Below are 12,824 nucleotides of genomic sequence, written 5' to 3' on the forward strand. Positions count from 1 at the left end.
TGTTACATTGGTCTCATCTGTTCATAGTACAGTCTTTAAGAGGTTTAGATCATTCAGATGTAACTTTTCAAATCAAAGCTGTGCAACCATATTCATTTTAGATAGATGAGTACTGCATGGTCTATAATTGCAATGGATTTGCTGGAACGTCTAGTCCTAAGGGGACTGATAGCTCTCTTAAATGTGTTTCACTTTCCCACTGCAGACTGGCTGACTTTGAATAGTTTGTAAATTACCTTATAACCCTTGTAACATTGATAGATAGCAACAAATACTTTTCTATGATTGTTGCAGATTTATTTTCATCCTGGATTTGTGAGAACACACACATTTATGCTCCAGCGCAACAAAACTCCTGGCTTTATTATATTTATCAAATGATGTAAAATCAGTTGTTTGTTTTTGGGAACTTGAGGTTCGATTAAATAATTTCAGAACCAGGTAAAGGCAAGATTAATTTTACTGGATGTCTTGAAACATAAAATCTACAATTAAAAAGGTCATTAGAACATATCTCATCTTACTTTTACTTTGCACCCTCTATGTTGCAACAATAATGGGAGCAAAATATCCTCAGTGAATAGAATAAGAAACTAAAAGGTTCTCGGTAAAAACATGTCTAAATAATTTGGAGAAGGAAACTGTAGGTGGATGGATGGAGGGGAACTAAAAGAGAAAAACATATCCGACAATCATCATAGAAATTGTGTTTCAATACATGTGACCTTAAGGGTCTCAGAAGAAACATGGGCTGATTTCATGGAAGAGACAGCAAAAAGGGCACAGGTTTATCTCTCATGAGAAAAAGATCTGCAATAGTAGTTATTCACATGAAAAAACTGTTACACAGAAATGCCTTACATAGGCAAAGAGAAGTGAAGTTTCAGTTCAGTTTTTCACTTTCAAAAGTTTTTCCCTCTTTTTCTATGCTCATGTGTTTCTCCTCTCTTTTCTGGTTTTCCGTTTTTAAAGCCTAATTAGTCCACCATGTATTGCTTCAGAGGAAGCTTGGGCATTCTGACAACATCCACCTATCCATTGTGACACCATGCAAACCCTTTACAGATAAACCCAAACTTCAGTAAAGTGAAACTTAGCAGGTCATGTAGGCATGCAAAGCAAAGGGATAAATGAAAATAATTAAAACAAACAAGACATATATTTCACCCTCTCAGAGAAGTTGTTGTTACTCTCCAGAACGCAGTATTGATTAGTATGGCTAGTGCACTAATAGCTTAACTGTGTTTTCTGTCAATTTATTTTGTAATTGTGTCAAATTTGTGTTTTGTTAAGGACCCAATGACAACAGGACAGAGGCAGGTGTATGATGGAGTAATATTGTAACTGAAGAACCTCCAGTAACAAACCTAAAATGCAGGAAGCGGGGCGGGAACAGTTGTAGATTCCAGCAATGAACCGAAGACACCAGAGATCTTAATTAAAAGCAAGGCTAAGGAACTGAGGAAACTAGAGCAATGACAGCACAGAAATGCAGAACAACTAGAGTACAACCACAAAAAAAAATATTGTTAAATATAGATATAAATATTGAAATAACTCAAAATAACTTAAAATACAAGAAGCAGAATGCAGAGCACAGATAAAAGAAATACACAGTCCATATAATTAGAACAACTAATCCTTCAAATGGCTTTACTTGTATTCTGTACAGCTGCAGACAAATAGTAAATGGTCTGCACTTGTATACTACTGCTTTATCTAGTCCGATGACCCCCAAAGTACCTTACACTACAATCAGTCATACACCCATTCATACACATATTCACACACTGACAGTGGTGAGCTAGTTTTTACCTACAGCTACCCTGGCACAGATTTACAGAAGTGGGGCTGCCATACAATCGGCGCCACCTCTGACCACCATCAGTAGGAAAGGAGAGTAAAGTGTCTTGCCCAAGGACACAACGATTTAGATGGACGGAATGAGGGTTCTAACCGGCAACCCACCAGTTCCAAGACAAACTCCTACCACCTGAACCCCCGTCGCACCAGGGAATAAAGCTCTGAGGTATTAGTCGAGAAATTAGGAAATGGGTCTTGAGGATTAGGAAATGGATGATTTTACTTTCAGGTACCAACTAGGTGACTGTGTCTCAGTAGGAAGAGTAGTTGTCTTGCAATCAGAAGGTTGTGGGTTCAATTCCAGCTTCCTCCTGCCATATGTTGATGTGCCCCTGGGCAAGGCACTTAACCTCAAGTTGTGTATGAAAGTGTGAGCATTAGTGAGTGCAATTGGGTGAATGTGACTCTAGTGTAAAGTGCTTTGAGTGGTCTGCATGACTGGAAAGGTGTTATATAAGTTCAGTCCATTTTCCGTAACTATACATACAGGTCCTTCTCAAAATATTAGCATATTGTGATAAAGTTCATTATAGTTATTTTAGATTCATTGCACACTAACTGAAATATTTCAGGTCTTTTATTGTCTTAATACGGATGATTTTGGCATACAGCTCATGAAAACCCAAAATTCCTATCTCACAAAATTAGCATATTTTATCCGACCAATAAAAGAAAAGTGTTTTTAATACAAAAAACGTCAACCTTCAAATAATCATGTACAGTTATGCACTCAATACTTGGTCGGGAATCCTTTGGCAGAAATGACTGCTTCAGTGCGGCGTGGCATGGAGGCAATCAGCCTGTGGCACTGCTGAGGTCTTATGGAGGCCCAGGATGCTTCGATAGCGGGCTTTAGCTCATCCAGAGTGTTGGGTCTTGAGTCTCTCAACGTTCTCTTCACAATATCCCACAGATTCTCTATGGGGTTCAGGTCAGGAGAGTTGGCAGGCCAATTGAGCACAGTGATACCATGGTCAGTAAACCATTTACCAGTGGTTTTGTCACTGTGAGCAGGTGCCAGGTCGTGCTGAAAAATGAAATCTTCATCTCCATAAAGCTTTTCAGCAGATGGAAGCATGAAGTGCTCCAAAATCTCCTGATAGCTAGCTGCATTGACCCTGCCCTTGATAAAACACAGTGGACCAACACCAGCAGCTGACACGGCACCCCAGACCATCACTGACTGTGGGTACTTGACACTGGACTTCTGGCATTTTGGCATTTCCTTCTCCCCAGTCTTCCTCCAGACTCTGGCACCTTGATTTCTGAATGACATGCAGAATTTGCTTTCATCCGAAAAAAGTACTTTGGACCACTGAACAACAGTCCAGTGCTGCTTCTCTGTAGCCCAGGTCAGGCGCCTCTGCTGCTGTTTCTGGTTCAAAAGTGGCTTGACCTGGGGAATGCGGCACCTGTAGCCCATTTCCTGCACACGCCTGTGCACGGTGGCTCTGGATGTTTCTACTCCAGACTCAGTCCACTGCTTCCGCAAGTCCCCCAAGGTCTGGAATCGGCCCTTCTCCACAATCTTCCTCAGGGTCCGGTCACCTCTTCTCGTTGTGCAGCGTTTTCTGCCACACTTTTTCCTTCCCACAGACTTCCCATTGAGGTGCCTTGATACAGCACTCTGGGAACAGCCTATTTGTTCAGAAATTTCTTTCTGTGTCTTACCCTCTTGCTTGAGGGTGTCAATAGTGGCCTTCTGGACAGCAGTCAGGTCGGCAGTCTTACCCATGATTGGGGTTTTGAGTGATGAACCACGCTGGGAGTTTTAAAGGCCTCAGGAATCTTTTGCAGGTGTTTAGAGTTAACTCGTTGATTCAGATGATTAGGTTCATAGCTCGTTTAGAGACCCTTTTAATGATATGCTAATTTTGTGAGATAGGAATTTTGGGTTTTCATGAGCTGTATGCCAAAATCATCCGTATTAAGACAATAAAAGACCTGAAATATTTCAGTTAGTGTGCAATGAATCTAAAATATATGAAAGTTAAATTTTCATCATGACATTATGGAAAATAATGAACTTTATCACAATATGCTAATATTTTGAGAAGGACCTGTATTGCTCTATTTTGCAAAACATCTGCATTATCTACCACAACTGGCAAGACTGTACAAGGAACATGATTCATGTGATGCCCGACTTGTTATCACCAAGTCTCAAAATTAAATCGTCCATTCTGATTGTGCATTTTGTAATGGATATAACAGTAGATGTGTGGGCCATCCCTGTGACAGCTGTGCTGGCATGACACAAACCTGAGGTGACACCAGCAGAATACAGCATTTCTTAAATGGAGAACATGCAAAAATGAATCAACCAAAAGACACAAAAATGAAACAATACCTAACTTTAGCATACTAGATAATGTTTGCTATCAAGAGCAACATGCTAACTGTTCCATGTTCACTAATAAAAGTATTATCTTTTATTGTTTTATTATTGCAAAGGTAGATTCCAGATTCCTGGTGGGTTTTAGAGGCCGGAGCAAATGCATTTTATGCCTAACTCAGGAACACTGCCTTTACGATGGTGCTAGTAGGTACACACCACGTGGTCCCTTGCCAATTGTCTTACAAAAATTCTTTCTCTTGCGTTTATGAAAAAATTACCATGATTCCTATGACACTATGAAATTGAGATATTGTATTTTTTGTTCAACCTTTTTTAACGTTTTAGTTTCCCATCTTATGCTCTTACAGCAGCATTGTCTTTCTAATCTCCCTTTTTATTCTATAAAAAACTCAGTGGGTCCTCCTTCCTAACCAAGCTGTGAAACATTGACACTTTTCTCAAGTCAGAGAGCTGTAGTCTATCTGTCAAGTGTGGTATCATTCATCTGATTATGTCCTGGAGACCACTGGCATCTCTCAGATACGGTTGTTGTGGTCGTTGCCTACCGACGTCTCTGTTGTGGTCATGTTTCGAAGATAAACCATGTGGTATCTTGTTTGTATAGTCTTTTGGAGAGGTGATAGTGACTTCATAGTTGAGCTGTAATATTATTTTGGATTCATGTTACAGCTCACCCAGTGTTGTTACTTTTGTAACTAAATCAATTTGAATTAAGTGGGGACTGAGTTTATTGCTGATTGTATTCCAACTTGTTTGAACTCCATATAAACTCTTTGACAGCCTGATCTTAAAGAATCCTAAACTTCAAAAGACCACTGTCAAAACATCAATCCTCAGACATACCTTTGCACTTTCCAGCTCGCTTTAACCTCTTTCCGTGTGAACATCAAACCCCCTTCCTCTGTTTTTATATCTCTGCCCCCCTACTCAAAACACAGGAAACCTGTCCTGGAAAATTCAGCTCATATGTCGCTCCACTTTAAAGTGAGATATTCAGGCAGGAAAATAAATATGGGAAAGGGAAAGTAGCTGCAGAACAAAGTAACGCTAAATTGGTATGGCTGCATAGCTTGGTTCTGGCTGATGTCCATGCTGATAAAGTGGCTTAGGATGCTAGTGTTTCTACAAAGCTACCTCTGATGCTATCAGTGACATGCTATTGCTTCACTATTAGACAGTGAGGGCTGCGATTGTGGCTTTGATTACGCTGCAATGTGAGTAAGGCAGTCGTTCTGTATGTCTGATTCTTCACTGAGTAATCATTTGGAAAGCCAACATGGATTAGCATGTGCTCATAATACAACGGCTGAGTTTTACTGCTTATTTTTCCTGTTCCAGCTCCATCACGCCAGTATTTGTCTCTTTTGTAATCATTCAAAGCTGTGTAAATTGTTTGTGAGACCGAGACAAAGTTATGTGCCCCTTAAAATCTTGTCATACAACTACAGCCTTCAATGTATTTTATTCAGATTGTATGTAATGGAAAACAGAGTAGTGCATTATTGAACAATGAAAGAAAAGGACACAGTATTTTTAAAATGGTTCTCAACTAAACATCTGAAAAGTCTGGCATTTATTTGAATGCAACCCTTTTTAGTCAGCCTTAGCATTAGTCAACAGGGTTAGACTATAAAATATTATCTCAAGCTTTGAATTGCTCCTTTATTATTATTATTAGCGCATTATTCAAGCCATCTTCCAAAAATGGAAAGAGGCTGCAACAACTGCAAGCCCACCACGACAAGGCAGGCAGGCCAAGCAAAAAGAATCAGGAAAGCAGCCAAAGCCCATGGTATCTCTGAGGGGGCTGCAGGGTTTCACAGTTGGGAGAATCTGATCTGTCCACAGGACAACCATTCATTGTGTGTGCCAAAAAACAGCCTTTATGGAATACCGGTAAGTAGAAAGCGGTCGCAGAAAGCATGACCCCACAGCTGCCACCACCATGTTTCAACATGGTGGTGGCAGCATTATGCTGTGGGGTTATGCTTTCTTGAACAAGGATATTGAAGCTGTTCAGATTTAATGGGAAGATGGATGTTGGTAAATATGCAGCAAAACTGTTAGTAAACTTTTATTCTACAAAGTAAGAGTCAGACATTTCTGTGTGGGCTGCACGATGGCACAGCTGGTAGCATTGTTGCCTTGCAGCAAGAAGGTCCTGGGTTCAACTCCCAGTCAGAGGTCTTTCTGCATGGAGTTTGCATGTTCTTTCTGTCCCACAGTCCAAAGCCATAACTGTTAGGTTAATTGGTTTGTCTAAATTGCCTTTAGGTGTGAATGAGTGTGTGACTGGCGACCTGTCCAGGGTGTACCCCACCTTCCACCCCTAGACTGCTGGAGATAGGCACCAGCTTCCCCGGGACCCACTATGGAAGAAATGGTAGAAAATGACTGACTTTCTTTTCTTCGCTTTCCAATTATGTGCTACTTTGTGTTCATTCATGACATAAAATCTAAATAAAATACTTTAACGTTTGTGGCTGTAATGTAACCAAATGTGAAAAAATCAAGAGTGATGAAGAGGTCACTGCCAGCACGCCCACAGGCCACCAAGATGTCATCATACAGAAGTCAGAAAAAAAATAATGTTAAAAAACTCCAACTATGTTGGTTGAGGCATTCAACGTGTGGAGCACATCACAGAAAGTTAAACACGGCTTTTTTAATCATTCATCAAAGTCATCATTGTTGTGGCACGCTCTGTCATGTGCACTTCAAAGACAGAAATCTGCCATGCTGCTACATCTCCTGGTGTCTACATATAAACCAACTCACAGACGCAATTTAAGACAGTCATAACAGTGCAAATAATCATCTGTGGGTAAATTGATAGGAGTGACTAACAACACACAGTTTGGCAGGTGCTGTGCTGAAAGGGGGACAATTTCCCAACAAGTCTTAACGGCTTTGCTCTCAAATGATGCTGAGTGGATATTTATCTGGTGGAATGTGGGGTATATTCACAGACTGCATATTAAACAGACTGGCAAAAGGAAAAGACGATACAGAGGAGAGATATGTTTAGTTGGAAGGTGGAGGGGAAGCTGGGGGGTTAAGCATGCCTGTAAAGTTGCTGTGGGGACAGTTGAGGCTGTGTTCCAAGATCATGTCCACATGTTGACAGCTTTACGCCTGTGGTCCTGAACTATAACTGCTGCTTCGGATAAACCCAGAAGCCTCAGTCTTTCCCTGATTGGTGTGTATACTTAAAAGACGTTTGGTCTGAAGCTTGTAGCTCAGTGTAGAGCACTTTGAGGAGAATTAATAGAAATACATTACAAGTATGTGATGTTTAAATAGGGTGAAAAAACATATACAATTTCTCTGTTTTCAACAGGTTTTTTGTCTAGTAGGTCCAGACTACTTCAGGGGGCAGGCAGCAATTTGTTCCTCTTAAGTTTATTTTTTCTCAGACCTAATCTATAGGCACAGAGGATGATCAATTGCTATTGTAGGGGGTCCCAGACCTCTCTAGCAACTATTTTTTGAGAAAAGCAATTAGTGACATATCTATGAACTTTTCTGCTGTAATGGAGACTCTCACTTCTGCATAAATATTCATCATATAGCCTGTATCTGTTACACAGCACCTCAGAGCTTGTAAGATCACTCCATTGTATTTACTAGCATGACTGTTAAAGGCAAGCCTGGATGTAGAAGGATGTGGTTCCCTGAGGAAGAGTCAGTTTTGGTGCCCTACCTACACAGTTTATTTGCTTTTGCAACAAAATTATGTTGGATTTTTTTGTACAGCACTTGTGTAGCACAGGTTGTTGAAAATGTGCCATATAAATAAACATGACCTTAGCTTTGACCTTGATTTTAAACTGATAGGTAGGCCTATACATAATTGATCTATAGTCAGTTTAAAACATCCTGGTTAAAGAAGTTGATAATAAATAACTTTCATATGAACCTAAAAAATTATCTGTGAAGAAAATATAGGTGGTGACTCTAAATGTTTTCTCTCCTATTTTGTGTAGGTCTTCAGTCATCCTCTCAGCATCACCTTCTGTAAATTACCACCTCCTATCCAACTTATACTCTGTCATAGTGAGTTCAGTCCAAAGTTAACATGACCTTTAATGAAAGTATTACATATTTAAAGTGTATGGTTCTTTAGTGAAGCTCCCTGTATGGAAGGGCTGGTCGTAAAGCTGCAGGTGTTAATTTTATACTCGTAAAGTTGTTGCTTTTTGACCTGCTCGTCCTCAACGGGTGTGGACTGAAAAGCAAACGTGTACAAACCAAAGACAAACACGCATCTCATAGATTATGTTTTACAAAGTGTCAGCAGATGAACTCAAGTACTTTTAGTGTATTTTAACAGGTTACTTTAAAGCTGAGGGGGAAACACGTTCTCTTAATTCTAGGGAACGATATTTCGGGTCAGCTTTAGGTTTTAGCATGTGTTTATGTAAATCAAATGGTGCTTTGCAGGAGCACACACAGAGCTGTTTATACTAAATTTTATGTACTATGTCCTACCCTCCACACATGAAAAGAGATTCCTGAAAATATACAACTGAGTTGGTGGCAGTAATGACATGAAAAATTGTAATATTCTATGAGTGATAAATGTGTGGATAAGACAAAACTCCATTCACTGTTTTTCCAAACTCTCTTCCCAATTATTCACATCCCTAGTACAGATAGGTACAAATCATAGGAATAAATTATTGTTGAGACTTTTGGATCCCAGGCTTGATGCAAACATGTTTTCATGCAACCCTGTTTGTCATAGTGCAAGCCATTTTGAATCCATAAATTGTTGCTCTGTAGATACTGGCAACTTAAGGCCAGGAATCTAACTCTTACTCATCTTAAGAGTAACATACATCTGCCTTGCCTCTCCTGTTTTCCCTTTCCTATTTTGAAGAGTGACAATAAGAAATGGACTTCAATAGCATTTCAGCTTAGAAGGTAATTTTCCTGGAATAGAACTATTTCAAGGCTGTTATTAACTTTGAAGCTCTTTTAGGCACAGCATTAGCTCAGGGCATTAAGCAGCTGTCCAGCAGTCGCATTTTGTTTGTTCGCTTAGTCAGTTTTTGATTAAATTAAACTGTGTGTCATGAGAAAAGTGCTATGAGAGAGGAACGCAGAAGCAAGAATGCTCCTCTCTTTGAATAAAAGTGTCCCCATTTTATCTAAAAAAAATGTCATCTCTGTAGCACAGTTAAAAACCATTGAATAAAGACGGTAAATTTAAATGTCAACCAAATAATGTGAGAAACACTGTAATATTGCACCCCAGTACATTTTGTACTGCAACATTGTACATAGCTTTTATTCTTGATTGCATGTGCAAGACAGAGCAGTGTTTTCTTTTATCATCACAAGGCAGAACTGCCTGGTTGGATGCTTTTCTGGTATCAGTGCAGGACTCTGATATTTGAGTATAAATAGTGTGAAAAGAGGAACTGTGCCAGACAGGAATGTCCTCCTCAAGGGCATCGCTTGGACAATGCCCAGAATGCTATGATGGGTGTTAAAATTTGCTGGACTACAGCCAAAGGCAAGAGGAGGGAAAAGTGGTCTGGAAAGACAGGAAAATATGTCCAAATGGAGGCCTGTCTAATGTTCTCTCTCTATATTAATGTGTTTGGAGGAGAGAAACATAGCAAGATCCATGTGGCAACAGCTTCACAAACTCTGCAAGTCAAACCTAAAAGCAGGATTAATAAGAAAATATATGCCAAGAAGAAGTCAAAGAAGATTAAGTAATTTCATAAGTAATGTGATCCATATTGGGGTCACGTTCAAACATGCAACTGACAGCATATAAATATGACTACAAAACAGAAAAATACAAACCAGTCTATCAAAAGCTGCCAAATTGATAAACTGACCAATAAGAACTCAATGAAATAAAATGTTTCCATTTTGTTGTAATTTCGTAGTTTAGTTCTTTCACTGTCATTTGTATTGTACTGTATAATCTACCTTTCATTTAGAGAACTTTTGCCAGTTTGATCTGAATTTAAAAACGTATAGATGATTGCAATAAAAGCTACATACGTAGGACAGCATTCAACTGTTTCAGCTTGGACTGGAAGAATGAACAGAGATTTGCTTTGACTCTAGGAAACCACTCAGCTGTTCTGAAACCCATATCACCTGAATGTCAGAATAAAAAAAAAAAATGAATTTCTTGAGTGGATTTTAAGCCAAAATAAAACATGCCTGAAAAGCTTCTAATATTGTCTGCTCCTTTTTAAAGAGAACTGATGCACTACCACAGCAACACATCTAAGCAATTTAGCAGGTGCATTGCACTGCAAAAGTATTTGATTCTCCTTGAATTCTTTTAAATTTGTCATGTTACAGCCACAAACATCAATGCATTGTATTGGGAGTGTATCGAACTGACCAGTACAGAGTTATTAGCGTAAAGTGGAAATAAAATGATACATGCTTTACAAAATATTTTACAAATAAAAGTTTAAAGTGTGACATGCACTAGCATTCAGAACATTAAATTACTCTCAGAAAGCATCTAATTACTAAATAGAGTCCACTTGTGTGTTATTTAATCTCAGTATTAAAACAGTTGTTCTGTGAAGGCTTTAGAAGTTTCCTAGAGAACATTAGTGAACAAACAGCATCATGAAGCCCCTGGGACACACCAGACAGGTCAGGGAGAAAGCTGTGGAGAGGTTTAAACAGAGTTAGGTGACAAAACTAAAATCCCAAGCTGTGGAGATCTCATGGACCACTGTTCAATCCCTTAAACAATGGAAAGAATGTGCCACAACTTCAAATGTAGACTGACAGCCCAAGCAAGGAGAGCATCAGAGAAGCAGCCAAGAGGGCTATAATAGCTCTGGAGAAGCTGCAGAGATACACACCTCAGGAGAGAGAATCTGTTGACAGGAGAAAAATGTGCTTCACATATTTGGCCTTGGTGGAAAACACTGTACATCATCCTGAACACACCATATCCACAGCAAAACAAGGTGCTGGCAGCATAATGCTGTGTGGATTCCTTACTTCAGCAAGGAAAGGAGAGCTGGTCAGAGTTGATCACTGGAGAATCTGTGACAAAACTTGAAGGTGTCGGGTCACAGAGCTGGGCACAGGATAGTAGTGTGTTATGTGGAGTTTCTCTCTCACCTCTTTCCACAGGATGTGACAGGCAGGAGCAACCTCTCAGCTGTTCATTAAGGAGCAATCAGGGAGAGCTCTTAAGCTTCTGGAAACCAGGAGGAGGCATCAGATTGCTTGTTCATTTAGATTGGTAATCAGACCAACAAGACAAGCTCAGAGTTTTGCTTGTTTAATCATAATCATTCTTACCTTGGCTGTGCTCCTTTCCCTTAAGGTTACTGCTCTGAAGACCTTGGCCTGGTTTCTCCGTCTTCGATCCGTCCTTTGTCCAGTGGAAGAATACTTCAGAGTATTTAATCGCCGCTGTAGCCTTCTCTTGTTTTCCTGGACCAGCAAGCACAAGGAAAGAACTCAGAACCCAAAGAACCACAGCTTATGCTTAACGCTCTGCTGGTCCACCCTCCAACACCACTCACCTCCTGGAAGGAACTTCTCGCATCTCACGCCAGCCTATCAAACTCAGGTTCTGTGACTTACTCACCTTTCCTGGAACATCCTGATCCACCTCCAAGTAAGTGTCATCTCTATCCACTCCAAATCCACTACTGACTTACCTCCATAACTCACGCTCGTCGACCAAATTGCAGACAAGAGCTCGGCTGGATCATCTTTATGATTCATCGGTTTATTTACAAGATCCAAAAACGTAGCAAAAAACACTGCAAGACTGAACCAGAGTCCAATTACAAAAACTCACAAAATCACTGCAGGTAACAAGGCAAGACATAGCATTGGTTTACCGAGGCAAGGCGTAGCATGAACATGGGTGAGAACGAAGTATGACAAACACAAGGAACCAGCAACAAACAAAGACACAAAACCAACTTATATACTGTGAGATAACAAAGGCAGATAATCAACAGAACAGGGAACAGGTGTGACAAGGAGGCAGGGAAACAGAAGGAACAGGTGAAACAAATACAAAGGCTGAGGAAGAGTGAAGGACTAATAAACAATAAATAGAAAACACAAACTAAGCAAGATAATAAATCAGAGGAGGAAAACGAACTAGAATAACTATGAACTAAAGTACACAGAGAAACTAGAGGAAAACCATAAAAACAAAAACAATAACTTAAGAATAAACAAAGAGCCCACAAGAAGAATCTAAATTACAAAATAAACAAACCAAACGTAAACAATAACTAAAGCTGGGATAAGAACAAATACCTAACCATAAATAAAACACAGAGATACTAACTAAGAATCCAAGGATGAACAATCCTAATAATAATAAGAAGAAGAATAATAATATCACAAAAAGTAATAAGAAAGCAACCACAAAAGAAACTAAGAGCTAGAGGAAGACAAAGCACTCACGGAGATGGTAGAGGGAGAAAAAGGAACTAATAAACATGAAGCCAAAACCAAACTAGAAACAACTAAACAAAAGTAAAAACACAAAACAACAAACTAAGTCCAAAATGTCATGCCCTGACACCAACCCACTGTGACCTGACTCCGGCTGCTCCTGAAACAGTCACTTCTT

The 12,824-nt window shown here is 39.7% G+C and overlaps 1 long non-coding RNA gene across 2 annotated transcripts; it reads right to left on the bottom strand.

Annotated features, from left to right (window-relative positions):
* Positions 1 to 9,466: 9,466 nt before the first annotated feature.
* LOC124863410 lies at positions 9,467 to 12,177 on the bottom strand. Of its 2 annotated transcripts, none has more exons than XR_007037126.1 (5): positions 11,752 to 12,177; positions 11,525 to 11,659; positions 11,342 to 11,420; positions 11,219 to 11,263; positions 9,467 to 11,091 (listed from the first exon to the last, which is right to left on the bottom strand). It is a non-coding gene; the product is annotated as an uncharacterized LOC124863410 (long non-coding RNA). The 2 variants fall into 2 exon arrangements; XR_007037127.1 differs by lacking the exon at positions 9,467 to 11,091 and having other exon boundaries at positions 11,154 to 11,263; positions 11,752 to 12,002; positions 12,076 to 12,128.
* Positions 12,178 to 12,824: the final 647 nt, after the last annotated feature.

Source organism: Girardinichthys multiradiatus, chromosome X, assembly GCF_021462225.1.
Source record: "Girardinichthys multiradiatus isolate DD_20200921_A chromosome X, DD_fGirMul_XY1, whole genome shotgun sequence".
Classification (NCBI taxonomy): domain Eukaryota; kingdom Metazoa; phylum Chordata; class Actinopteri; order Cyprinodontiformes; family Goodeidae; genus Girardinichthys; species Girardinichthys multiradiatus.